The sequence below is a fragment of the Taudactylus pleione genome, unplaced genomic scaffold (assembly GCF_031769625.1).
Source record: "Taudactylus pleione unplaced genomic scaffold, aTauple2 ptg000007l, whole genome shotgun sequence".
Classification (NCBI taxonomy): domain Eukaryota; kingdom Metazoa; phylum Chordata; class Amphibia; order Anura; family Myobatrachidae; genus Taudactylus; species Taudactylus pleione.
In genome coordinates this window covers 16,068,643-16,096,371 of record NW_028284410.1, presented here as the reverse complement: position 1 = coordinate 16,096,371, position 27,729 = coordinate 16,068,643, and the positions used below count along the sequence as shown (strand labels likewise).

At 44.2% G+C, this 27,729-nt stretch overlaps 1 protein-coding gene across 1 annotated transcript in view; it reads right to left on the bottom strand.

Annotated features, from left to right (window-relative positions):
• Positions 1–27,729, bottom strand: part of LOC148542922 (uncharacterized) — a 122,608-nt gene that overhangs the window by 43,843 nt on the left and 51,036 nt on the right. The gene's annotated exons all lie outside the window — the stretch shown is intronic.

Below are 27,729 nucleotides of genomic sequence, written 5' to 3'. Positions count from 1 at the left end.
CCAACTATGCTGCTGAGGGGGACAAATGTCCCCCTGTGCACCCGCAGCGCCGGGTAGAAGTTTTTAGGGGGTGTGGCTACATCTCCCTAGATTTGGCCACGCCCCCTCTGTACCATACCCCCACTTCTAAAGGCTCACTTTGACCACTGGTTATACCTGTAATAGAAGGGTTAAAATCATAACAAAATGATGTGGGTTCCCCCCAAAAAAGCATAACCAGCCCCAGGCTGCTCAACCATTCCTGGTTCCTAAAAATACGGGGGGAAAAATGAATAGGGTTACCCCTTATTTTAGGAACCAGCACTGTTCTGCTGAGCCTCTCCTGGTTTTAAAAGTAGAGGGGGGAAATTGCTTAGGGGTCCCCCTATTTTTAAAACCAGCACCCGACTCAAATTCGCCTGGGGTATAAGACCACAGCCAGGGGACCCTTTCACCGGGTCTCCCCACCCAAAGCATTTTCAACCCAAACCAGGGATCTTAGGGTAGGTGGGGACTCCCCCAATAAAGGGGTCCCCCCTCTCCCGAGCACCTCAGGCTTAGGCTGAAGCCTGGGCTTTTCCCCACACCCCTGGGATGTGGGTACGGGGATAGTAGTGAAAATAGTGATAAACGATTGTTTTTTTATCATAGAACTACAGGTGCCAGCATGCCTGCCCTTTGGCACTTGTAGAACTACAATTGCCATCAGGTGGCCGGCACCCATACTCCCACTGTAAAAAAAATTGTGAAAAAACCACAAGACACACACACACCGTAGTAAGTACAATTTTATTACATACACCTACCTACCATACTCACATACTTACCTGCTGCTAGATGTTCTGTCCACTTCTGCAAGTAGAATTCCAATGGGTGTACTGTACCTGTAAAAAAAATTCCTATACTCACCTCCGTCCTTGCGCTGGTCTCCATAGCATCCCCGGGTCTTGGCAAAACAAAAAAACGACACCTATACAGCACAGAATGTCAGAAGACGCAACTCTTCTGGAATTCACACGCCCCGCCAGCCAATCAGAGGCCGCTCTATATGTAGCTGCTGTTGATTGGCTGTGACTCACGTGTCTGTCTCTCTCCAGCATGTGGGTTACAGCCAATCAGCGGCTGCTACATGTAGAGTGGCCTCTGATTGCCTGGCGGGGCGTGTGAATTCCAGAAGAGTCGCGTCTTCAGGCATTCCGCGCTGTGTAGGCGTATGTGGTAACATGTATATCTATACATGTCCAAAATGGCACGGGTGTTGTTTTTATGTTTTGCCAAGACCCGGGGATGCTACGGAGACCAGTGCAAGGACGGAAGTGAGTATAGGATTTTTTTTTACAGGTACACCCATTGGAATTCTGGGCCTGATTCACTATGGATCGCTATTCTGCTTATACGCTTATAGTTGCTAATATCAGCGGTGCTATTTAAATGTTTGCATTCACATTGCGATCGCATCCTAACATAAGGACGCCCACTTCCCCCTACTCACTTCCGTATACTAGGGGAACATAGCAAAACCATCGGTACCATCGGACCCATATGCACGCTTGAACAAGCCCTGTCCTTACTCAGAAATTGCTACCAGCCACGCACGCTATCAGTGGCTGCTTATTTATGCACGCCCCTGCAATGGCCCCCCAACAAGCCTGGGCCCAGGTAATAAGTACATGCACCCCCCCTCCCTTCTCAGGCGCTCCTGATCAGGCCCACAGAAAGGTTATGGAAAAGCCACAGGAATATTGCAGAGAGAAGGCAGAGATTAGCTGGGTCTATACTGGAGCACTCGCAGTAGAGATCACAGGATGCTGGAGCTAGTTGATGAATTTAGTACTCTGGCAGAGCCATTTGCTCCAGAGTGGTGGTTAAATAGGAAATCTAAATTCAAACCACAGGAGTAAAGCCAGGGAAGTGCAGCTCTCCTAGCTTTATATTTCTGAAATATTGCTCTATATAGTACTACACTTAAAATGATGGGCCTGATTCAGAGTCGTGCGCAGGGGTGGATTGGGAACTTAAAGTGGCCCTGGAAAAAATTCTGAGAGTGACCTCATTCAAATTTAAACTGTAGAAGTCCCAAAACATAAGTGGTGCTAGCAAAAAGCCAATCTGACAGCCATACAATACAAAGAGCATCTTTGTGCCTGCCATACAGCATCCTAGTCAAGGGCGTAGCAATAGTAGGCGCGGCTGCTATGGTGCCCAGGCTGCCTCTGGGGCCCAACCCTCAACCTGCACTGAGGTAAGGTGGGTACACACCTGACAGATATATCTGCAGATGATAGTCGTTTATACACTGAACGGCCATCATCTGCGGGTCCCGGCGACCAGGGGACGTGTCCCGGCAGGTGGGGGGCTTGTCCCGCCCCCTCCTCGCTGCTGCCGCTCTGTGTGTACGGGCAGTCTGCAGACCGCCCATACACACCTGCCGATAGACAGATTTGTCTGCAGACATATCTGTCCATCGGCTTTTCAGCACAGCCAATGCAATACGTCGGTGAACGCCGATGTTCACCGACATATCGCGGGTACACACTGCCCGACGGGCAGCAGATACATTGGCCGATCAATTGATCGCCCAATGTATCTGTCAGTGTGTATCCAGCTGTACACTGCCATCTCCTGATCCCTGGCTTTTCTATTCTCACCAGAGTGCTGCTGCAGGCCATCTGAGCCCAGAGCTGATCTAAGCTACAGCCATCTCTAGCAGCTGCTTGCATGCATTGTGATGTCACAATGCAGGTCACAGTCCTATATAAAGGATGCCCAGCTACTGGCAGCCATTTTGTGGTGACATTTTGTCCTACATTGATACTCTCTGAGTAGTTCCTGCCTTATTTAGGTGACTTTGGATAATAACTACTGATATGAACTTTGGATTTTATCTGCCAATAAGGTCCTGAACAGCAACATCTTCAGAAAAAGAATCTGAATAACATCTTAAGGTAAGGACTATATAACAGATTTTGGCCTGTCACCCTTACTCCTTCAGTCACCTGCCTCCATTTTATCTGCAGTTTTTAATTTAGAAATGATAAAGCAAATTATTCATCTGATATGACCAATACAACAAAATATGTAATAGTGGGGTGACTCCACTACCACCACTCCGGCGCTAATCAGGACAATCGCTGTGACAATTAACGATTTATACTGCCTCCACCCCATCTATACTTTGTAACTTTAGTGAGATATTCTTATTGTCATTTGTCTCATTGTCAGAGATGTATGATGAAGTATCAGCTACCTGTGTACATTCTCCCCCCCCCTTTCCCTTGCTCCCTGCTTAATATAATAAAAATAAAAGTAAATAATATTTGAGATATTCATGTAAGATATCAGTGATGGTAATGACTGAGGTGACCTATAACTATGCTAGGCAAAAATGTTCTTGTATTCCTTTTGCTAGGTTAACTTAATATGTATCAAACTTGGCAACCTCAGCCTAATTGATGCACTTGTTACATGCTATCGCTTGATTGGTATTTTCCCTTTCCTTTGCCTATACTTATTTTCAAGGCTCAATTATTAGTCAAAACTACTATAATGATGTATATGTAATTATTTTCTTTTATTTTAGTTTGTTTCATGTTACTATTTAACTTACAAAACAAATAATCATGTGCGACAGATCAATTAATCAGAGCACTTTAGGCGGAGATCCTGCAGTGCATAAATTCAGTATGTGGACAACTTGTTACTAGTCTTGAAAAAGTTCCCATTGTGTATAGAACGAAATGCATTTACTTTTTTTGTGTGTACAAGCTCTGCTAAATATCAATCCAGCATTGTGAGGTGACCCGCTGGCAACACTGAGTTATACACATATCGCAATCCAGACGGTGCCGAAATTACATCTTACAGACTCTGGTCTGTTACACCTGCTGCTGACATGCTGTGAGTTACAGATCCAGTATACAGCGCTGAGCCATCTGCCCCCCTCTGGGACACCGGCAAATTGTGCAGATCTGCAGTGATTGTAACAGCCAGCACCTCTCCAAGTGAAGGGGCTTCTTGTGTGGAGCGGGACCGCTACCTTTCCAGACTAAATATTCTAACCATACTAAGAGCTCCATTCGGGCACTGATAATCTGCACCTTATAAGTAAGCTACCTGCCTACTCAGTGGAATTTTTATTTCAATATTGACAGACCTCTGATTTTAATACAGGCACTAAAACTCTTGCTGGGACACCAGTACATGCCTAACTTCACTTTTTACAGGGGGGGGGGGGGGGGCGGTTTGAAAATTTTTGCTATGGCGCCCTCATAGGTCTTGCTATGGCCCTGTTCCCAGTGTTCATCATACAATACAGAGAGCATCTCAGTCAACGTCATAGAGACCAACTTGGTTACCACCATAAAGTACAGAGATTATTCCAGGGACTGCCACACATTAAATTGAGCATCCTAGTGACAATACAGAGCAAACAGCATCCTCGTTACCACCATACAGCAAAGACTGATTCCCATGATCACCATACTGTACATTACTGACAGCATCCCAGTGACTGCCATAATGTACAGACAGCATTTATTGAATGTTATACGTTACATTGAGCATTAAGGTGATGCCATACAGTACATCATAATGTACATAGCACCCCAGACTTGTAGCTTGATCACTTCTGGATGACAAGCTCATGAAACAAGAACTCTGACCATAGCACGTGTCCAACAGACTGTGTGGAGACCAGCATAGGAGATCACCATGCTTGCATATCTGTGGACTTGGGGCCTGATTCAGAGCCGCTCGTAAGCGGCCGCTCGTTCGCTCCGAGCGATGTTTGCCCAACTGCGCATGCGTACGGATCGTTATACACATGCGCGAACCAGTCCGATCGCAGGCGTGCTTAAAGGTTAAAACGGGCGTTTTATGGGTGTGCATAATTAAAACAGCAGCGTCATTGACCACGTCACTGGGTTATTTTATAGCCAGAACTGCTCACAAAATTGTGGTAGCAAAAACCAACCACAAGAATAGCGAGCAGTTCATACCCTGTTCGATGTACTCGATTAATCTAATAAATAGCGGACATGACGTAGGATGTGAGCGGCCAGGGGGCGTAGTTTCCCAAAAAACGACCGCAAGTTTTGTTCGCTCGTTCAGACCTAGAGGCGTGAACAGGCCGCAAACAGCGAACGGTTCATTTGAATAGCCACCCCTATTTTCTGGACGAGCGAGTGCAAATAGCGACCGGCTCTGAATCAGGCCCTTGGACCCTTGTTGCCCAATTCCTGTTACATGTTGGACAAAACAAATTATATACATCTACCAGTGAAACCTACGTCCAATCCGCCCTGCTGTTTTGGTGTGCATAGTTATTCTAATCTACATAATATTTTAAGTAATTGTTTCCTATAGTTTAGTAAAATTAACCAGTATTTTGGTTTAAGTTATTATATAGAGCAGTGGTCAGGGAACTTTTTTACCTTTTACCCAAAAATATATTTAGATACGCCGATGTTACCCCCTTGATTTGAAAGGAAGGAAATCCTATAGTAGTGCCCCCATATAATGCCCCTGTAGTAGGGCCCCCATATAATGCCCCTGTAGTTGTGCCCCCATATAATGCCCCTGTAGTGCCGCTTGTACAAAAAAAAACCCCAAAAAACACTTACCTTAATCCCCACTCCTGCATCCGCTGCCGTCCTGTCCGCCCGGCTGCTCCTCGGAACTATGGGAGAGACGTCATGACGTCTCTCCCATAGTGCGCAGGGAGAGAGCCATAAGCTGGAGTTCAGAATAGAACTCCAGCCTCCGGCTAACGCGGCGCTGCAGGAAAGGAGCCGGGCACCCGCTGGTAATAACATCTCAGCTGGCATCCGGCTTAGATCCTCCCTACGGCACAGCCGGGCATGCATATGAATCATTCTATATTATAGAATGATTCATACGCATGCCCGGGTGTCTGTCCATTACCCCCAGGAATTTCATTTTTTTCATTTTTTATTTTTATGTGGGGTTATTTACCCCTGTTCCCTGACCACTGATATAGAGGTATGTTTTCTCATAACCTGCCACTAGCTAAAGTTAGTATTCTGCAGACTAAAATACGAGAATGGCAATATATTTGTCAGTCTAAATAGTGCGTGTTTCTGTTAGTTTGATAAAGGGATCTTCATATGTGCACTGTATGTTTAGATGTTTATGTAATATTTCTCTCTCCCCATTTATGAGAGAGGAGGAATCAATTAAATGTTGAGGAGTGGAGTTCTTGTTGACTGGAACCCACTCTGTTATTCCCCAGAGGTGAATCCTCTAGCTGGTTGGTAACTGAGTAGAGATGACTTTCCTCTCTGTGAGGGAGTTTCCCAACTGCTGGAGTTGAGGCCATTGTTCTCCTCCTGTCAGGAGGCCCAGATTAACAATGGGTGGCAAGAGCCTGGGGCGTATCTACCCCTTGGCCAGGATGGCACCCGCAGGAGCGCCGACTGAGCGGGGGCCCCACCGGCGATGCCCCAACGGCGATGCCACCCTCTGTGTTTTGCAGGAAACTTCTGCATTGTTCACTGGGCTTACAATGAATAGGTTCTACTGTGTACTTGCCATCAATCATGGGCTCATTCCACATTTGGCACTAAGCAATAGGTACTGCATTATTCTCCAATCAGGCAATGAGCTTTGTAATGCATACTAGCCACAGGGGCATATCTACCCCTTGGCCAGGATGGCACTCGCCAGGGTCGCCAGCCTAGGGGGGGTGGGGGCGCCGCCTGCTGGTACCTCCCGCGGCAAAGGGGTAGAATCACATTGTAGTTCTGTCTGTCAACTTGGCATCACAAGGTGTCTCCGGACACAGAGCCACACATAACGAAAGTTGCTGCCAAAGGCAACCTCTACTTGCCAAGCGGTTACAGGCCGGCTGGCATTCCCCAACTGTTTCATCTCCCGGCAACAAAGCAGACATGACATTGCAACGCTGCCTGAACGCCGACTGATTGCCTGTGATTGGAGAGGATGACCCGCGGAGAGTGTCGTGACAGTGGTGGAGGAGCCAAGAATACGGGTAGGGATGACCGTCGGTGTGGTTATCATCGATGGTTACCACCAAATGGCAAAATAGCCAGTGGCCATCGATGGTAACCAACTATGCAATGGATGACCATCCATTTCACCAACCGATGGTCATCCCTATTCTTTGACTGACTGGCCCGTGGGCCAATCAGAACCGGGGGAGGGTGGGCCTTTGTGGGTGTTGGGGGCGGAGATATGGTCCGTGTCCCAGCACCTTGTAAAAAAAGAAAAATAAGAACATTCGGTTCTGCTGTTCCATCGATGGAGGGAAACCATCTGGTTCTCCCCCATCGACGGCAAAAACATGTGACATCGACCATAAACAGTCAATGATTATGAATCATAATGGTCGATGGCCATCTCTAGACACTCGGGAACATGTGAAGAGAAAAGAAAGTGAGTGGGGGGGTGTTGGTGAGGGACAAACAATAACGGACACTAATGGGTACAAGGGTGAGGGAGAGAGCATGAGGGGGGGGGGAGAGCAGAATAACGGACACCGATGTAGAGGAGGGGGGAGAGAGCATAATAATAGATACTGATGTGGAGGAGTGTGGGGGGGGGAGGAGTGCAGAATAATAGACACCGATGGGGAGGAGCACAAGAACACAGATGAGGGGGAAGGGGGAGCATAACAACACAGATGGGGAGGAGAGGAGGAGCACAAGAACACAGATGGGGAGGGAAGAGGGTAAAAGCCGGAAGCATAGTAAATGCATTGAAAAAGCCGAAAACAATGTAGTGTATTGAAAAAGCCAGAAATCATAGTAAATATATTGAAAAAGCCGCAAATCATAGTAAATGTATAGAAAATGCTGTAAATCCATAGCAAATGTATTGGAAAAGCCCGATATCATATTACATGTATTGAAAAAGTCAGAAACCATAGTAAATTTATTAAAAAAAACATAAATCATAGTAAACAAATTGAAAAAAACGGAAATCATATTAAATGCATTGAAAAAATCGGGAAACCATGGTAAAGACTTCAATAAGTTCACTATTGTTTCCAGCTTTTTCAATATATTTACTATAGTTTCTGGCCTTTTCAATATATGTAATATGATTTCTGGCTTTTTCAATACTTTTAGAATGTTTGCCAGCTTTTTCAATGCATTTAGGGCCATATCCAATTAGACACAAAAAGGTTTTCGCATGTGCAAACTTTTCGCATCCTTCATCCAAATGTGTCACTTTTCACTACTTATGTGGGTTTTAGGGGGGTGTCCAAAGGGTTCTGAACCAAGCCTCCACATTTTTAGCCCAAAGTAGGGGTTTTGCCCATTTTTTCACCTGCTCTGAGATGGTGAAAACTATTTGCCGCTTTAAGCTGCGAAAAATTCACATGTGTAAAAAGCCGTGGCTAGTAGGATAGCATGAAACATACAAGTGTAAACTTTTTGCCAAACCGCAGCTTTTCACCGCTAATTGGATATGGCCCGCAATATGATTTCCGTTTTGTTTTTAATACACTTTACATTGTTTCCGGCTGTTACAATACATTTGCTATGGTTTCCAGCTTTTTCAATATATGGAATATAATTTCCAGATTTTTCTATGCATTTAATATGATTTCCGGCTTTTTCAATACATTTACTATAATTTGTTTTTTTCTATGCATTTAATATAATTTTTGCCTTTTTCAAACACTTTACATGGTTTCCGGCTTTTTCAATATCTTTACTATGGTTTCTGGCTTTTTCAATACCTTTACTATGGTTTCTGGCTTTTTCTATACATTTACTATGGTTTCCGGCCTTTTAAATAAATGTAATATAATTTCCATATTTTACTATGTATTTAATAAGATTTCCGTGTTTTTCAATACACTTTACATGGTTCCCGGCTTTTTCAATGCATTTACTATGTTTCCAGCTTTTATCCACACCCGATGGGGAGAAGGGGGGAGCAGAATAACACAGACAGGGAAGTGAACCAGATCAGGGACTGTACGGCTGCACCCAGTGACCCCTTCCCTTTCACAGAGTGTAATTATTCCAAAAATATGGGGGGGAGCCCAGTCCCTTACTTTGCCAGGGGCACTCGGACCCCAAGATACACCCTTGACTAGCCACTAGGAAATATGTTTTGCATTGTATATAAGCCACCAATGTTCTTTGTACTGTACTGTGTATTAGTTACCAGACAAAGGTCTCTTTGTTGAATTCTTGACAACAAGCAATAGGCTTTATATTAAACTAGTCACCATAGCAGGAGAATTGTATTCTAAACTTGTTAAACTGGGGTTCTGTGTTGAATAATGTAAATTGAGGGGCAGAGCCAGCCCTAACCAATTTGATGCCCAAGGCAAAATTTTGTCTGGCGCCCCTAGACCCAGGCCGGCGCTGCAGAGCAGCAAATTTCAGTGGAAAAATGGTGACCACCATTTTCCCGGTAACTTGCGCCTGCGCACTACTGCTGTCCCCGGGAAAATGACGCAGTTGCCATATTCCCGGAGATCCATGCTTGTGCAGTAGATTCTGGCACTAAGCTACTGCACCACGGTACCGCCAGAGAGAGGAAGGGTCCCGCACTGAGTCTGCACACAGGCCCCCTCCTCTCTTAAAACGCCCATGCCCAGCACCCTGCTCCCAGCACAGCATCCATCACCCAGCACTACAAATAACAGCAGCAGCCAGCAACACCCATCACCCCTCACCCATAGCAATCCTCATCCACAGAGCTGTAACTAGACATTTTGGTGCCCTGTGCCAGCAAGAACATTGGCGCTTCTACCCCCCATATTTAACAATAGTACCTTCAATTCAAATTACGCCACACAGTAGTGCAACCTTATTCACATTACATTACAGGATAGAGGGCCTGATTCATTACGGATCGCAATATTGCGTACGCACACCAACTGCGATAATATGCTTATCCATTGTGATCGCAATGCAAACTCAGCACTACATAAGGACGCCCACTTTACATTGCACACATCCGTAATACTTACCAGAATAGCAAAACCATCGGTACAATCGAGTACCATCTCAGCCTCACGCACTCTTGAACAAGTTCTGACCTTACTCAGGAATTGCTAACAACCACGCATGCTATGAGACTTCACACTGTGTATGGGATTGCAGTGGATAATTCATGCACGCCCCTGCAACGGCGCATATGTGTTCGGCCGACCACCCTCTGTCATCACCCACAAATGGGGCTTCTTGTCAATCACTCTGCGATGGGTCTGCATAGCTGCTGCGATCACAGTCCCCATCGCAGCGGCCGGTTCGCGCACTGCAATGCATATGCATGCGCAGAACGCAACAATTAGCGAATTGCGTGTGTATTAGCGACTGCGATCCAAGCTGAATCAGGCACAGTGTCCCTTATTCAAGTTACGTCACACAAATTCATATTACACAACATGGTGTCTCTTATTCACGTTACATCACACAGAGGGCCTGATTCAGAGCTGAACGCTGTGACCAGAGCGCTCGCTCTGAATCAGTGCCCTCCTCCCTAAAAATGGAGCGGCCTCTTGGACGCTCGCATAGCTGTGGGTTACCACCCACAGCTTATGCGAGCGTCCATGATGATAGTCGCGATGGTCAAGACCATCACGACCATCGGGCTTGCGACGAGACCCTGCGATAGGGTCTCGGTGACCGCAAACCCTGGAGTGATTTGGGCTCTATCAGAGCCAAAATCACTCCCACTGACATCACTAGTGATGTCAGTGGGGCCGGACCCAGACGGTAGGCGTTCCCATGGGAACGCCTCCGTCTGGCAGCCACGCCCCCGGCACGCCCACCAAAGGGGGCGTGCTGTCAGTCACCATCGACAGCACTGCCCCTTTGGTGCGAGACCCCGAGCGACGTATTCCTCGTCGCTCGCCGGGTCTCGCGCATGCGCACGACGGAGCTCCCAACGTCGTGCGCATGCGCATTCGCCCAACATCGACCCGCTTGCGAGCGTCCTTCGCTCACAAGTGGGTCTGAATGACCCCCAGATTCACATCACATAACATGTAGTGTCCCTTATTCACTTTACACACACAGTAGTACTCCTTTACATTATACATCTTATGCCTCACAGTAGTGCTAGTGCCCCTAATTCATGTTACGTCATACAGTAGTGTACATTATTCATATTACACCACACTGTATTGCTCCCTATTCACATTACACCACAGTAGTGCCCTTTATACACATTATACCACACAGTAGTAGCACACCAAATTTGCTGGGACTAGTTATTTTCACCCAAAAAATTGCTAAATGCTATTCTTTTTTTTTAAAACATATTTTTATTGTAAAACCGCAATAAACAATATAACATATTGATCAGAAAATGGCAAGACATCAACAGGACCACAACAGTGATGTGCAATACAATGTATCCATGAGGAACGTAACAATACAGGAATTAAAATGGTGGTTCACCTGAAGACAAGGTTTCTTCATTATACCAGGCTGTAAGTTGAACTGCAGCTCGAAGCGTGTCTTTAACCTGAGGTGTTAATGTGTGAACATATGGGAGCCAAATATTAAAGAACTTCTCTGCTTCCTTGTCTTTATTAAGGGATAGTTCTAACCAATCCATATTAAATAGGTGCGTAATTCTAGGTTGTAAAAGACTGAGTGTTAAAGTGTCAGTGGATATCCATTGAGATAATATTGTTTTTTTTGCAGCTGCTGCAATCTTTGCTAGTAATAGACGGGCACCTCCAGGGGCACAGGATGATCCAGATGATGGTACAATATCCCACATAGCCCACTCGGGTGTTAGTTCAAAGGCAATTCCCAACTTGGTGGAAATATAGGTGTGTACCAAGGACCAGAACCTCTGTACCTCCGCACAGTGCCACATACAATGCATTAGATCTGCATCAGGTTGACCACATTTAAAACAATTTGAGTCTGTGGAAGTACCTGTGATGAGTCTTAATTTGGGGGTGAAATAGGCACGATGCAATAATTTATATTGCATTTCCGCGTATGAAGCCGAAATTAATTGCTTATTGAGTCTAACAAAAGATTTCAAAATGGTGGATAGGGGTATGTTAGGGAATGTGGAATGCCACTTGGCAAATCCCACCGTCTCCACTTCCAAATTTATTTCCCGGCGTATATAGGTGTATAGCATAGAAGTGGAAAATGACATAGAGAGGCAGCGAGACAGCACATCATCCAAACCATTTTTCCCAGGTATAATGGGAATTTTAGGGAGTAAAGTATTGACATAACTACGTATTTGGAAATATATAAATAAAGGGATTTGGATACAGGGAAATTTTTCCTGTATTTGGTTATGAGAGTAAATAGTCATTGTGGAGAGATCCAATAATTGATATATGTAACGCAATCCCTGTGTGTTCCAGGTTTTGAAAGTTTGTGTTAGAAAACCAGCATCAAACCCTGGGTTATGGCCGATAGGAAGGAACAAGGAGACATTGGGAGGGACTCTCATTTGAGTTCTGGCTCGGCGCCAAGCCAAGCATGTAGTATGTAGTAGTAGATTTTGTACTACGTGAGGTGGAAAGGACAAGGGTCGTGTGTGTAGCAAACTAGCTAATGGCATTTCAACACTAAAAGATTGCTCTATTAGCGTGTCAGCAAATCCATTTGTTCCTCTAATCCAGTCAATTGCGTATCGGTAATTTGACGCAATAGCATAAGATTTTAAGCAAGGGAGATTAATTCCGCCTAAAGCAGGTGGTTGTCTGAGTTTGAATAATGAAATCCTGGGTTTTTTGTTCGCCCAAATGAACTTGCTGATCGCTTTGTTAATCAATTTTAAATCAGATTCTAAAGGAAGCAAGGGGAGCATCTGAAAAAGATATAAAATCCTAGGAAAAGATATCATTTTAATTAATTGACATCTACCGAGATACGAGAGTGGGAGATGTTTCCATTTTTTAAAATCTAAAAGTGTACGTTGTATTAAAGCAGGGAAATTGACTGAGTATAGGGCGGAGGGATGTGCCGGGATATTAAGGCCTAGGTATTTTAGAGTTGTTTTGGCCCATTTAAATGGGAAAGAATTTTTCCAGTTTTTTGTGACGTCCGAGTGTAGGGCCAAGGCCTCTGTTTTGTTATAATTTATCAAAAAACCAGAGATAATATGGAAGTTTTTCAGGATATGAAGGAGTTTAGGTATGGCAGAATGTGGGTTCTCAAAATACAGTAATAAGTCATCCGCATACGCGGAGACTTTCAAAGTATTATTTCCGATATTTATTCCCTGCCATTGTTGACATAGCAAAAAGGTGCGGATAAGAGGATCTATAGCTAGGTTAAATAATAAAGGAGATAGGGGACAACCCTGTCGGGTTCCCCTATGTAGTCTAAGGGATGGAGTATTCAGGCCGTTAACTGTTAGGAATGCTATAGGGGTGTGGTATATTGTTTTGAATAATGTAATAAATTCGGGACCAAAATTTTGTAGCTGGAAGATGCGCAGTAGGTGGTTCCACGACACCCTATCAAAGGCCTTGTCAGCGTCGCAGCTGACAAGGAGCGTTTGGTTATTTCTCATTTGGTGAGATTTAGTTAATCCTGCAATCAAATGTCGGACGTTGATCACTGAGTGTCGTCCTTTCATAAACCCAGTTTGTGCGGTGTGTATGAGATGTGGCAATACTAATTGTAAACGTTGAGCGATAATACCAGTGAGGATTTTGAAGTCCTGGTTGAGCAGAGATATTGGCCTATATGATTGGGTCAGCGTAGGGTCTTTCTCAGGTTTCAAGAGAAGGATAATTCGGGCCTGGTTAAAGTCTGGTGGTGTTGAGGTTCCCTTCAATATTGATTTAAATAAGGAAACTAAATGAGGGGTTACAAGTGGATTTAATATTTTGTAGTACTCGGCACTAAGGCCATCTGGGCCGGGTGTCTTTCCGTTGGCCAGGGACTTGATAGTTAGAGCAACCTCCAACTCCGAAACAGGAGTTGTTAGGGAGTCGCGGGCCTCTTCAGAGAGGGAAGGTAGATTAGCCTCTTTCAAAAAGTTCATCCCCAGAACAGGGTTATCATCCTGTGCGGAGTATAAGTCTGTGTAATATTGTAAGAAAGAGGCCGCAATGTCCTCGTTGGTATGTAATGATCCTAGGGGACCTTTAAGAGAAAGAATGGGAGAGGATGTTTTCTGACTTCTCACTATATTAGCTAGCAGTTTGCCCGCTTTATTTCCCCAACGGAAATAGCGATGTTTCTGGAAATCTAGATAATATTGGGCTCTTTCAGTGCACAATGTGTCATATAAATTTTTGTTATTCAAATAATTCCGCCGTGTCTCTGTGTCGTTATTTTGCAGCATAATGGCATACGATTGTGATAGGGCGTTACTCAATTCCGTGAAACGTGTGTTAAGTTTACGGCGTTTATGGGAAACATATCCCATAATATGCCCTCTCACTACTGGTTTAGATGCGGCCCAGAACAATGATATGTCGTCAATATGAGAAGCATTATCATTATTATAATTAAGAAATTGTTGTTCTAAGTATTTTTTGAAGTCTGGAGAAGTGAATAAGTATGAGGGGAATCTCCAATTGAAGGAAGATGTTTTGGGGGTAGATAGTTGTAACGTGAACCATGTAGGCGCATGATCGGAGATGACTATGTTTTCTATATGAGATGTTTGAATCCTATTAATTAATGAGCTTGAGACCAGCCAGAAGTCCAATCTAGCTGAGGAGTGGTGGGGGTGTGAGTAAAACGTGTAATCACGTGCTAAGGGGTGGAGGTGTCTCCATGGGTCTACTAGGGCGAGGGATTCAATTAGTAGTTGTAGCGTTGGAGATGTGCTGCCCCGCCACTCACCGGATGCTCCCGTTCTGTCCAGACTAGGAGAAAGAGTAGTGTTGAAGTCTCCTCCTATGACGAGGGCGCCTTCTGCCCAATTCTGGAGTCGGGCGTAGAGATCGGAGAAGAATGCATTGTTGTGACCTGTGGGAGCGTACAAAGTGACAAGCGTGATTAATTCACCTTCTAAATTCAGTTTAAGAAAAAGAAATCTGCCCTCGGTGTCCAGGATCGAGTCTACAACTGTGTATTTTAAAGATTTATGGAAAATCACCAGCACCCCTCTTTTTTTAGATGTGAAAGATGCAGCTGTATAATCTTTTATCCATGAGTCTCTAAGAGTATTAGGGTCACCCTGTCTCCAATGGGTCTCCTGTAGCACTGCTATGTCAGGTTTAAATTTTTTAAGTTGTTGTAGTATTTTACGCCGTTTAATCGGGGTGTTTAAACCCTCTACGTTCCAAGTTAAAAATCTTATGTTTTTTTGTGTTTTAGTGAGATCAGCCATAGAGTGAGACATTGTATTATCCTATACCTGTTCTGTAGATCAAAAAAATGAACCATCGTAAATAGACCATCACGCTCTCAGTCCCAGCATGCAGAGAGCGCCTGCAGTAAAACCTTGAAAGTGCCATTACAAAAATACACATAACACAAAAACAAAAACAAAAACAAAAAAATGACCTGCCATAATGTATGGAATATAACAAACATAATGCAGTCTTACAATTTTTGAAAATTTTAAGAACCAAAAAATAAGGCTCTACGGGCCTATTTAAACCCAGTGAGGTATAAAAGTATCGATAATTGAAAAAAAGAAATAAAAGAAAATAAAAAAGGGGATATAAAAGAGGAGGAATGGTAAATGTGTAAAAGGAAGGGGAGAAAACAACAAACCAGAGATTATCTTGACAATTCTGCCGTTGACGTTTAGCAGTTGTTAAAATAACCAGAAATCTTGAAAACAAGCATAAGATATATATTTCCAATAACAAACTCTCCATGTTTGCGATAGGAGACGGATTTGTACAATTAAATGTATCTTCTTAAGTCACGATATCATTTTGAGGAGTGATTTGGTCAGTTAGAGAGTCCAGGAAAGTCTTTGCAGACGATGGAGAATCGAAAAAGTGTTGTTTGCCGTTATGTAGGACTTTCAGCTTCGCAGGGTACATTAATGCAAATCTCAGTCCCAGATCAAATAATGCTTTACAAATAGTAGAGTATTCCCTTCTTTTCATTGCTACTTGATACGAGAAGTCCTGAAACAACAACAATTTGTGTCCCTGATAGGTGAGGCCTTCTGATTTGCGGTAGGCGTCCAGTATGCGAGTTTTGTCTAGGTAGTTCAACATTTTCATTATGACAGGCCTAGGTCTTCTCTGGTCAGAAGCACGGTCAGGGCCTATGCGGTGAACTCGTTCTATGATGAGGGTATTGGAAGAAGCCGAGCAATTGAGCTCAGAGGGTAACCATTTAGAGACGAAATCCATGAGATCTCTTTGCTTAACAGATTCCGGTAGGCCTATTAACCTTAAATTGTTGCGGCGATTCCTATTCTCTAAGTCTTCCAATTTTTCCTGCATAGCAGAGATCGCTGATTCCTGTGTACGTATTACGCTTTGTGCCTCTGTTAGCTCATCTTCAACATTGGAGATACGTTGTTCTGCTTCCGTAAAGCGTCGACCATGTTCCTTAAGTTGCGAAACTGCTGATTCTATAGCTTCTTTGAGGCCGGACAGTTTTTTGTCAAGCAAGGGAGAAAGAAGCTCAGATATTTCTTGGGCTTTAGCTATTGAGGCGGTACTAAATTGAGTCAATTTAGAGGTTCCGTCCAGAATATTGTCAGCTGGAGGTGAAGTAGGAGAGTCAGGAGATGATGATGGAGCTACATTTTTGTCTTTCCCTTTAGTAGTTTGACCTTTAGGTGCACGCTGTGGTCTGGCCACAAACTTCTCCATGGTATAGGGATGTGATGTGCGATTTAATCAGGAGCCACTAGGGGGAGCCCCAGGTGTTCAGGATATATATGACACTGGGTCTGTAAATTAAAACTTATAGTATGGCTTGTGAGCACTATCTTTGGACCAGACAGGACAAGGTCACAGTATGAGGACCCAGCTACACCACCCTGCTCCCTGGTGTGAGCAGCAAACAGAGAGGATTGTGAAAGGAGGTAAGCGCTTGCTGCAGTAGCTTAGTCAGGTCTCAAGAAATGGCGGCCGCGGGTGATGTGTGGCCAGCGGGGAGCTTGTAACTGAGGGGCGTCCCTGAAACGGTGTCCAGGCGTCCCGCTTGTTCCTATGGGTCCAATGACAGCTCCGGTGGCTGTTGCTGAAAGTGTGGAGGGGAGAAATTATGCCCGGCCGCGATCCAAGATGGCGGCCGCGGGCAGTGCCGCTTTTCCAATGCGGCTGTACTCCGGCGTTGTGGGGCAGTGCGGGGGGCCGGGGCATGCGCCGCTCTTACCCGCGTTATCCTAGAGACCTCAGGGTGGCTTTAGGTGAGGCAGTGAGTCTCTCCGGCGGCGCTATGTCTCGGCTATATGGAGCCGGCTTGGGAGCCCATTAAAAGTGCGGCCAGGTTGTTTGGTCCGCCCACCGGAAGTCTAAATGCTATTCTTAACCACTTCTGCAAAGATGCTAATTAGCAGCTATTGAGATCATTTATGTACCCCAAATACCTTCAGCAGGCCTATTCAGGGGTATCTATAGTGATCCCCAATGTCAGTGCATCGTTTGGGGGGTGTCGGGATGATTTGCTGAAATCTGACAGCACTTTTTGCCTGTTTGCGTTTCGCCAGGTGCCGTTTTTGTCGATTTCTAATTGAATACGGGGATAAGTGGGGACGCACGCGATTTTTTCTCGCATTGGAAAACCAGCGGTCAGCGAAAAGTCTGGCATGCGAAAAGTACGGGACTTTTCGCGTCTAATTGAATATGCCCAATTGAATATGCCCCTAAGTGTGTGATCCAGTTCATCTGACTATTCTCCTTGACTTCTGGTACCACTCCCTAGTGATTTCCTGGTATTGACTTCGGCTATTCCCTAGGTATGCGTATGTCCTGGTGGTCGGAATGCTGACGCTTACATTACCAGCAGTATGCAGGAAAGTAGAAAAAGAAGACTCTTGTTTGGGGGCACTCTTATTCTTTTAAAACATAACTTGTATTTGATCTCTACACGGATCAGAAATAACTTACTAACACAAAAAAAGGGAGGTACGCTGATATCTTTTTGAGAAAGAAATATATATGCAATTTCCCTCAAATATCAGAGACAACAATAAAGAATTGAAAAACTATTAAATCATCTTTCCTGAATTCTGGTGATATACAATCTGAATGTTATCAATCTAGAGCAGTGTTTCCCAAGCTCGGTCCTCAAGGCACACTAACAGTCCTGGTTTTAGTGATATCCATTCTTCAGCACAGGTGGTTAAATCAAAATAACTGAGGTACTAATGAAGATACCTGTGCTCAATTATGGCTATCCCTAAAACCTGGACTGTTAGTGTGCCTTGAGGACCGTGGTTGGGAACCCCTGATCTAGAGTATCCATATTTTTACCATACCAGTCTCCCCCATTATAGAAACATAAATGAAAAGGATAAGACACATGGGAATTCTATGGATGTAGAAAGCCCAATTCTGTGACACTGCTTACAGTATATCTATCTATTAAATTCTATTGGATCTAGAAGTTTATGATTGCATAGTACTGAGTATTATGATAATCGGTAGAGAATTCTAATAGAACAGTAACAATATTCATGTGACAGTCAATAAGATTTGTCGGTTGTGTAGGATACCGTTTGAGCATCTATTAATATTGTCAAAATTCCTAGATTTTCTCTTCAGGTGGGTGTGTCACATAGTGCATATATGTTCTGATTAGATACAGAGGCAGTTCTGAAAAGCGTTTGTATTTAGCTGAAGTAGTGATCTACTTTCAACCACTTGTCCGTCGGCAGAGGTGATTAATGAGAGTCACACACTTCAATACCAACGTTCAGAAAAATTTCCTGCCTCTACTGTCAGCTCCCAGAGATGGAGCTGTTGAGATTACAGATAGAAAAGATAAAGGACAGGGAAGTTCCTGGGTTGTATTCTTAATTGATAACATAAATCACACATATCATTGATTTATAGCATCAACTTTTCAAGATCAGTATACATACATATATATGTCAAAAATCTGGTTCTAGGGTGAAAATATTTTCTCTATATTATTTATAAAATATCTACTGCATATATAGCAGTCTTTAGCAACAATCCAGATACTAATACTAATATACAATTCAAATACTGATATGATTCTCCCTTCATCAAAATTTGTTTTTGGCAAGTAACTCTATAGTTAGTCAAGCATACACGTATATAGAATTAAAGATTGCACAAGGTATTGTCAAGACAGTAAACAGAGACTAAAGAATTAGAATAAAAATGGGGAAAAGGAAAGCCTCTGTTCTATTCAAATCCAGCCTAGCTTCCCAAGCATGTGCAATGCGTTACAGTGAATGCTCCGTAATCAGAGCTGGATGACCTACTAGGAGGCTAAGACATGTAATCCTCTTGTGCAGAACACAGATGCCGGCCAGAATACCGGCGTCAGTATCTCGACCGCTGGGATGCTGAAGGTAAGTAGTGGGGTGGGGGAGGAAGGTTTAGGTTTAGGCACTAAGGGGGGAGGGTTAGGTTTAGGGTGCGGGGAGGGGGAGGTTAGGTTCAGGTACTAAAGGTGGAGGTTAGGGTTAGGCACCAAAGAGGGAGGTTTAGGGTAGGGAGAGAGGGAGGGTTAGCATACCGACCAACAAGTGTTGGTATGTTAACTAGGGATGTGCAGGCTCGGTTCTACTCGGTTCCGTTCGTTTTTTTTTACCGAATCTTATTGGCTATCCAAAACTCGTGACAGCTGAAACCCAAGTAGAACCGAGCCTGCACATCCCTAATTTAACCATGTCGGGATCCCGGCATCGGGACTCTGACCGTCAGGATCCCGACTGTTGGTATTTCAAACCAATTCCATACCCTATATCAGTGGTCTCCAACCCGTAGCTCGTGTGCTACCGATAGCTCGTGGACGTAATTTGGGAAGCTCGCCCAGCTGCAGTCAACTAGGAAGAAGCAACCTCTGGCAAAGTCGTGGGTGGAGCTATGGGGACGCACGTCAGGTGAATGCCATAGGGTGGATCAATATGCTACGGACACCGTCTGGACATCGCAGGAGTCGACTGCATTTAAGGCGTGTGACTCCCACCCAGCCCTGCCGGGAAAATCACACAGCAGCTCTGCCTACAGTATATCTTTTGCACCTCTACTGCACTTACCTCCTTGGAACTGGTAATTAAAAGTGAACTGTGCAACAATATCAATAATTAAATGCATTGTTGCTTTCTATGAAACATTTTTTTTCTTTTTCCTTAAATGATCTTAAATTTTTCAGTTATTAGCCAAACATTTTTTAAAAAAATTTTAGTAGCTCTACAGGAGGTTTAATTTTTCTGGAGTAGCTTACACCCCAATTAAGGTTGGCGACCACTGCCCTATACAGTCTCTTCAGGCGAAGCCTGCACCATAGGAATAAAAAACTAAATTATAGTGCACCTCACTCAATAGACCTGGAGTGGCAGCTCTCAGAGGATATACACCAATCCCCTCTATGCAGTGATGCAACCAAAAATAAAAAAAAACAGAGCGCCTCTACTCCAGTTCTTATGGAATTAAAATGTATCACCTCACAATTTCTTCCAATAATTTAATATCATCCACTACATAAATCATAATGATGATAAAAAATATGAAAAAACACATATAGAGGCATATTTATCATGTAAGGTCAGCAATGATACATTGGATATAAAAAATACTTATTAGGCAATGTCATTAGTCACTGTAGTAAACACAGTGTAATTGTAACAGTTAGAAACTTGTATATAAAAAATGTATCCTAATTCCAAATACAAACTTAAGCTGAAGATAATATTAATATATACCGACGGGTGGGGGCTGTGGTCCACTACAGTCCTACAAGTTTGTATAGACCAGTGTCTTTAAATGTCCCACTGGGAATGCGCTGTACCTGATTTAGCAAGCATGTGAATATAAATTGCACTGTTTCACAGCTGAGGGCACACAAAATGTCCTGAACACGGATCCCGCTGGCAAGGAAGCTGATATCGGGTGGCCCTTAAGTGACGAGCGTGTATCTCACTCCAGCATCCTTCGTCTATCACTGGAGGCGCAAGCAATCGTCTCACCTGCTTTGGCTCCCACTGTGCGGAGGATAAGTAAGTGGTCCCCCAGGCTCTCTCTGACCATGTGGACCTAGATGCACAATGAATAAACCAAATTCTCCCACTGGTCAGCAGCCGTAATGGTGGTCACTGTTCACGGCAGATGAAATTACTTGGGTCGGTAGATATAATGCAGACCAGTGGGAGAATTTGGTTTATTTATGTAGTGGATGATATTCAATTATTGTGAAGAAATTTTGAGGTGATACATTTTAATTCCATAAGAACTGGAGTAGAGGCGCTGTTTTTTTTGAAGCCTGCACTACAACTTGCAGTGCCTGTCCAAGCTGCAGGAGTTTAATCTCAACTGCAAGTTCCTAATGCACACAATTCGATGGAGACCCTAAAAGTTGCCAGGGGTTTTTGAATCAATTGTTCGCTACAGTTTGAAATACAGGTGGCTAACTTTTCTAGTGACCTATATAATTTCCTTATAGTCAAGGCAAGCCTTGGCATGGGCATCCCTCATGAGAAAGGAATGACCCTTTCCTGCACAATAGTGCAAATTTCTTGGACGTCTTTAAAAAAAGATTTTTGATAAGCACGGATGAATGAAGTCTGCAGCTTCTGTTAGTTTTTGCTTGAAACAGGAAACCCAATCCGTAGGCCAATATGCTGTAAACTTCAGGATTCTCGCTTCTGAGTTCAGTTTGAATAATGAAGTACTTGTTGCCACCTTCTGGCAGTGGTTGTCCGAACACGTTAAGGAGCTAGGGAGCTGCCATTGTCCTTGGATGATTTAATTTCCCTTTGCATTAAAGTGGATTTTAGCCATAAGGAGAGAGCTCAAGAAAGGGAACAGTCTCGTTGTACCAACTGCAAATTGGCTCCTCGGTTCTCAGTTCCTCTTGTGCCCCCTGAAGAGCCAATGCAAGTTGGAAAATCACGTCTCTCTCTGGAGGAGCAAGAAAGGAGGTTCAGGAACAATCTCTGCCTGTATTATGGGAAATCAAGACCTATTCTTGCCAGCTGTCCCAAGCATTTGGGGAACAAAAAAGCCGAACTGATCAAGGGGTGGTCAGATTGGGCTCAGTCCAATACAACCCGAAAGGGGGTGCCTCGTCGTAATTTTAATCGAGGTGTACTTATTATTGGACAAGTCCCCAGGGTCATTAATAGACTTCTTGGATACCAGGACAAATGAACATTTTATCAAAGCAAAGATTGTTAAGGAGATTGAAATCCAAACTAACTCCCTCTGCAGGCTTCTCTAAGTGTAATTAAAGTAGACGGAAGCAAAATACCTACTGGTGCTGTTTATCATTGGACCCAGAGTGTAACCATGCAGGTTGGTGCCCTTCACAGGAGACAAACATCTGTAGCTGTAGATCCAATTAATTTGGGTCTTCATAGGATTTGCTTATATGCTTCCACTCTTTATTGGAGTAAGCCGCAAATCCTGATTTAGGGATGTGCTTGCAAGCAGTATTCATTCCACAACAGGTTATTCTTAATACAGTCTCCAGTCAAAAAGACTCCTTACATCCACCGTATTAGACTTTTGGTGATGTATTCAGAAAAAAAGGGACCTTACCTGCTCACCAAGAATGGCAGTGTCCCATCGATTTAATGTGTGGGAAAGTGCCTCCCCGAGGTCAATTAATCTCACTGAGACTCAAGCTGTGACAGCTTATGTACAAGAGAACCTCAAATGAGGCTTCATCAGGTAGTCCAAGTCACCTTCAGGGGCAGGCCTCTTTTTCGTCAAAAAGAAGGAATGGAGTTTCAGACCTTGCATTGATCATGGGGGGCTAAATGCCATCACAATTAAGGATCCATTGATCTCCATAGTTTTTGACCATATTAAAGGGGTTAGGGTCTTACTAAATTACATATACACAGGGCCTACCATTTGATAAGGATCAGACCTGGAGATAAGTGGAAGACAGTGTTTAACACCTGCGATGGCCACTATGAATATTTAGTCATGCCATTTGGGTTAAGCTGTGTTCCAAATATTCATGAACCTCAAGTTATGAGATTTTCTGTATCAAAGCATCAAGGTCTATTTGGAATACATCCTAATATTTTGACAAATCTTCACAAACGTGTGAGAGGTTTTGACTTGTCTTCTGAAAATCAATTTTACTGTTGGAAAAATGCATATTTGAGCAAGAAGAGATTGCATTTCTGGGATGCATCATCTCTGGTTTGTCTACGGAAGGACCCAGAGAAGCTTACCACCATCGCCAATTGGCCATGCCCTACATGATTAAAAGCAATTCAGCACTTTCTAGGATTGTGTAATTTCTATAGACAGTTCATCAGGAATTACTCATCCATAGTGACTTCCATCACTGCACTTATCAGGAAAGGCCAAAATTCCAGGGTTTGGCCCCCAAAGCTGAAAAGTCATTCTCTCATCTGAAACAGTGCTTCATTTTGGCACCCATTTTAAGGTAACTTTTCCCATAAAAGCTTTTCTTGCTGGATATAGACACCTCTATGGTAGTAGTCGGGGATGTTCTCTAGCAAAAAACACAGCTGTGAAGTGGTACTCATATGTTTGTTTTCTGCAAGTTCTCAGCTCTGGAAAAGAACTATGCCGTGGGGAATATGGAGCTGTTAGCAATCAATCTAGCCTTGCAGGAATAGCAGCACCTGCTGGAAGGAGCAAAGTTCCCGGTAACAGTCTTCTGCCGAAAAACACTGTTGCATCTCCAAACAGCTCACTGTCTAAATTATCGCCAGGCCAGGTGGTCATTGTTCTTCTACAGTTTCAATTTGGACATCACTTATCTCCCCCAAATCAAAAATATCAAGGCTGATGCATTGCCTTGTGCATTCTGTACCACAGAGGATGAAATGCCTTGCAAGGACAAGCCAATTTTAAATCCAGTCTGTTTCCTTTTGTAACCAATAGCATGACTATACCACCTTGCAAATCATTTGTATCAGAATTAGGTACAAAGTTGTTCCAATAAGCACTTGCATCCCACTTCACTGGTCATGCGGGGGTGCGGGGGTGAAAAATACTCTGTACTTCATCCTCAGGAGTTAGAGGTGGCTGTCTGTATATCAGGACATAAAGGACCTTGTGGCAGCCTGTTCTACATGTGCTCAGCACAAAGTTCAGCCTCAAGGTCTTTTGGTACATTGCCTTCCTGCTCCAGACTGTCATGGACCATATCTTCTTACAGATTCACCTCCCTGTCAAGGATTAGATACCACCAAGGTAGTGGTGGACAGGTTCTTCAAGGCAGCCCAATTTTATTCCTTTGATGGGTCTACCTTTATCAAAGACATCTTAAGGCTGCATGGATTCCCCAAAAATATTGTCTCTGATAGAGTACAATTAACCTCCAAATTTTGAAGAGCACTTTGTAAGAGCTTTAAAGTCAAACTGAGCTTCTCTTCAATCTACCACCCACAGAGCAACAGGCAAACTGAACGAGTGAACCAGGATCTGGAAAAATGTATTAGCGTTTATGTCTCTGTTGCCATGGGCTGAGTTCGTCCATATTAATCTTTTTCACGAAGCTTCAGGTCATTCTCCTTTTTTTGTCCAGAATGGGTTCCATCCAGTTCTACCTTAGTTGCCCAGTTGTCAAACAGTACCCCTTCCAGCAGTCCATGACACCATTAGCCACTTTATAAAAATATTGGAGTGAGGTAAAAAATAATCTATGTAAGGCTTCCTCACGCTACAAGTCATACTCCAATATGAAAAGAAAAAAGGTTCCTTCATTAAAAGCGGGAGACAGAGGGCCTGATTCAGACCCGCTCAAGAGCGCTGAGCGCTCGCAAGCGGGTCGATGTTGACCAAGTACGCTTGCGCACGACGGAGACGGCTCCGTCATGCGCATGCGCCAAGCCGTCATTATGGGTCTCGCACCAAAGGGGGCCTGCTGTCGATGGTGATTGACAGCACGCCCCCTTTGGTGGGCGTGCCGGGGGCGTGGCTGCCCAGACGGAGGCGTTCCCATGGGAACGGCTACCGTCTGGGGCTGGCCCCACTGACATCACTAGTGATGTCAGTGGAAGTGCTTTTGGCTCTGATAGAGCCAAAAGCACTCCAGGGCTTGCGGCAGATGAGACCCTACTACAAGGGTCTCGTCGCAAGCCCGATGGTCGCGATGGTCTTGACCATCGCAACCAGCATTTTGGCCGCTCGCTGTAGCTGTGGGTGGTCACCCACAGCTATGCGAGCGGCCAGGAGGTCGCTCCAAAAAGTAAGAGGGACGGCCCTGATTCAGAGCGAGCGCTCTGTCAGAGCGTCCGGCTCTGAATCAGGGCCAGAGTGTGGCTGTCAACAAAACATCTGCTCATGAAGGTGGCTGCTGAATAATACTCAGTTTCTGGGCAATACAGACTGCCAGCATTTAGAGGACCCTTACTGCTTTGCTGGCCAGTCCTGGTTCCATCTGCAAATGTTTGCCACTGCTTTGCGGGTTCATACATGTGCACTGCGCTGGAAACCTGGATTTGGGATTTCAGTTGCAGATTAATTGAAAAAAAAAAGTCATTATTTTAATATATTCTTCGAAGGAAAACTGCTTAATTTTGATTTTTTTTTTCCTATCCTGACCCTAGCTATAAGCAACATCTTCTTTGGAGAGATTGAATACTTTACACTATATTTCTCAGAGGTTATTTTTCAGGCATTCTGGATACTTTTTAATTTGCTTTTTTTATTTCTTCAGCGTGTTGAGCTTTACCATAGGCAAACGCAGGGGGGGTTTCCATCTGCCTGGAAACCCCCCTCCCCAGCCCACACCATGACCACAATAGAAATAGTAATATAATAGAATTTTACTAGTGCTGCATGTTCTTCTCAGTATCACAAAATAAATAATTAGCACCACCTGTGGATCTTTTAACATGTATCAGCCAGTGATAAATAACCTGTGCACCAACTAGGAGATCTGGAAAACATGTACTGTTAGGGTTGCACTGCTATAGAGCCCAATATGTACATATATGTCCAGGGCAGTGCTAGGTCCTTCTGCTGCTCCTCCAGGCTTCTGAACTTGCTCCAATAGTCAGGAATGGTGCACACATCTAAAATAAAAACATTCAGCTCAGGCAGGATAGACCTACTGCCGCATCTAATGGCTTACTGTGATCGCTGGTCCTGTATATGCCGGAATTATGACACACACTACACTTTGTATGACACATATTAAAGTATGTTTAAGTACTAATTCTGCCCTCTACATGGACTGGCCACACTCGCTCTAAAGATCAAGCATTTGGAAACCCCCTTCTAGAAATCCTGCGTTTGCCACTGTTTACTTTATATTTAATAGACGCATTTTATTAGTCAACCTCCTAGAAGTTTGGCTGTTACATTTTCTCATTAAACCTAGCTATGTTTGGCCTATAGGACTAGTTTGTTTTTATTTTATTTCTGATATCCATATTTCTATTGTGTCTATGGCGATAGTGCTAGTAGTATAGCCGCTGCATGGTAAATCTATTGATAGAGAGCTTCCGTGATGGCTTCTGCAGGTGATAGCTGTCACTAGAGTTAATCTTTAATATGTTCTGCCCAAAACAGCCAATTTATCCAGAAACTGGGCTCAGAAAACATTGATAAATAGAGCATTTAGGGGCCAATTCATCAAGTGTCCAACTCACCGTGAGTTGTGGTGTTGGATCCTTAATTACCAGAGCAATTCAGCATTGCAGATACAGCTGCTCTGATTAATAACCACTACTTGAATAGCAGTAATACTCACCTGTGCCGGGTGTGCCCTGTGCGCATGTGTGACCTGAGGTCACAAGTCACTCTGTTCAGATCCCTCTTTGCAACCTTGAACCTTCCTCCAATAGGAAGGAGTGGTGCACTGGAAACCATCGCCATCTGAAGAGTTTGCTGAATATCAGCCGGCCCTATTGGGCCCCTAATAACAAATGGGCCCATTATTTGAAATTAGCGTTTACGCATGTGTAATAGTTATAATAAATAGGCCCATTAATAGGAATACAGTTTATTAAAACATTGCATAATACCATATGAAGAACCCAATCTGCTTAAAATTATACAGTCCTTTATGCAGAACACCAGGTTCCAGCACTTATTCTTGGTGGCAGACAGTTGTAATACTGTATTTTCTAGTGGAGATGAGACCACTGAGCAATCACTAGAGTGTGTGGTAAGGAGAAGCTTCAGGAGGCCATACCTCCTAACATTCTGCTATCCCATTCCTGGACTTCTTGCATGAAGGGGACATATCCTTGTGCCCACCAGGCCAGGACCCTAGTGACATTTTAGGGGCATGACTACATGTCACGCCCCGTTTCTCATCACGTTGGGCGCGAGCCCAGCACTCTAGTTGCTGCTGTGCTGTCCCAAGCCTCTCCTGACATTGCATCCAATCACCATTGCTCTGCAGCTATAGCAGCAGTGTCCCCCAACCTCCCAACCACCACTGGGACACTGCGGCCTGCTGGTGGGATAGCAGAATAGTACCTGAAAAACGGGACTGTCCCACTGAAATCAGGACAGTTGAGAGGGATACTAGTTGATTGGTCAACAATAATTTTGGCCCCGCCCCCGCTACACAATGATGATTTTACCGGCATTGTGAAGCAGGGGATGGGGCCAAAATGATGCGATTCAGTATGAATTGCATCTCCGGCCCGCCCCCCCCCCTGCTGCGGGTGTTTCTCTTGTTAACACAGGAAGGGGGGGGGGGTCCGAGGGGTCGGTGGCCACCGGGATGCTTGCCTACCTTTCAG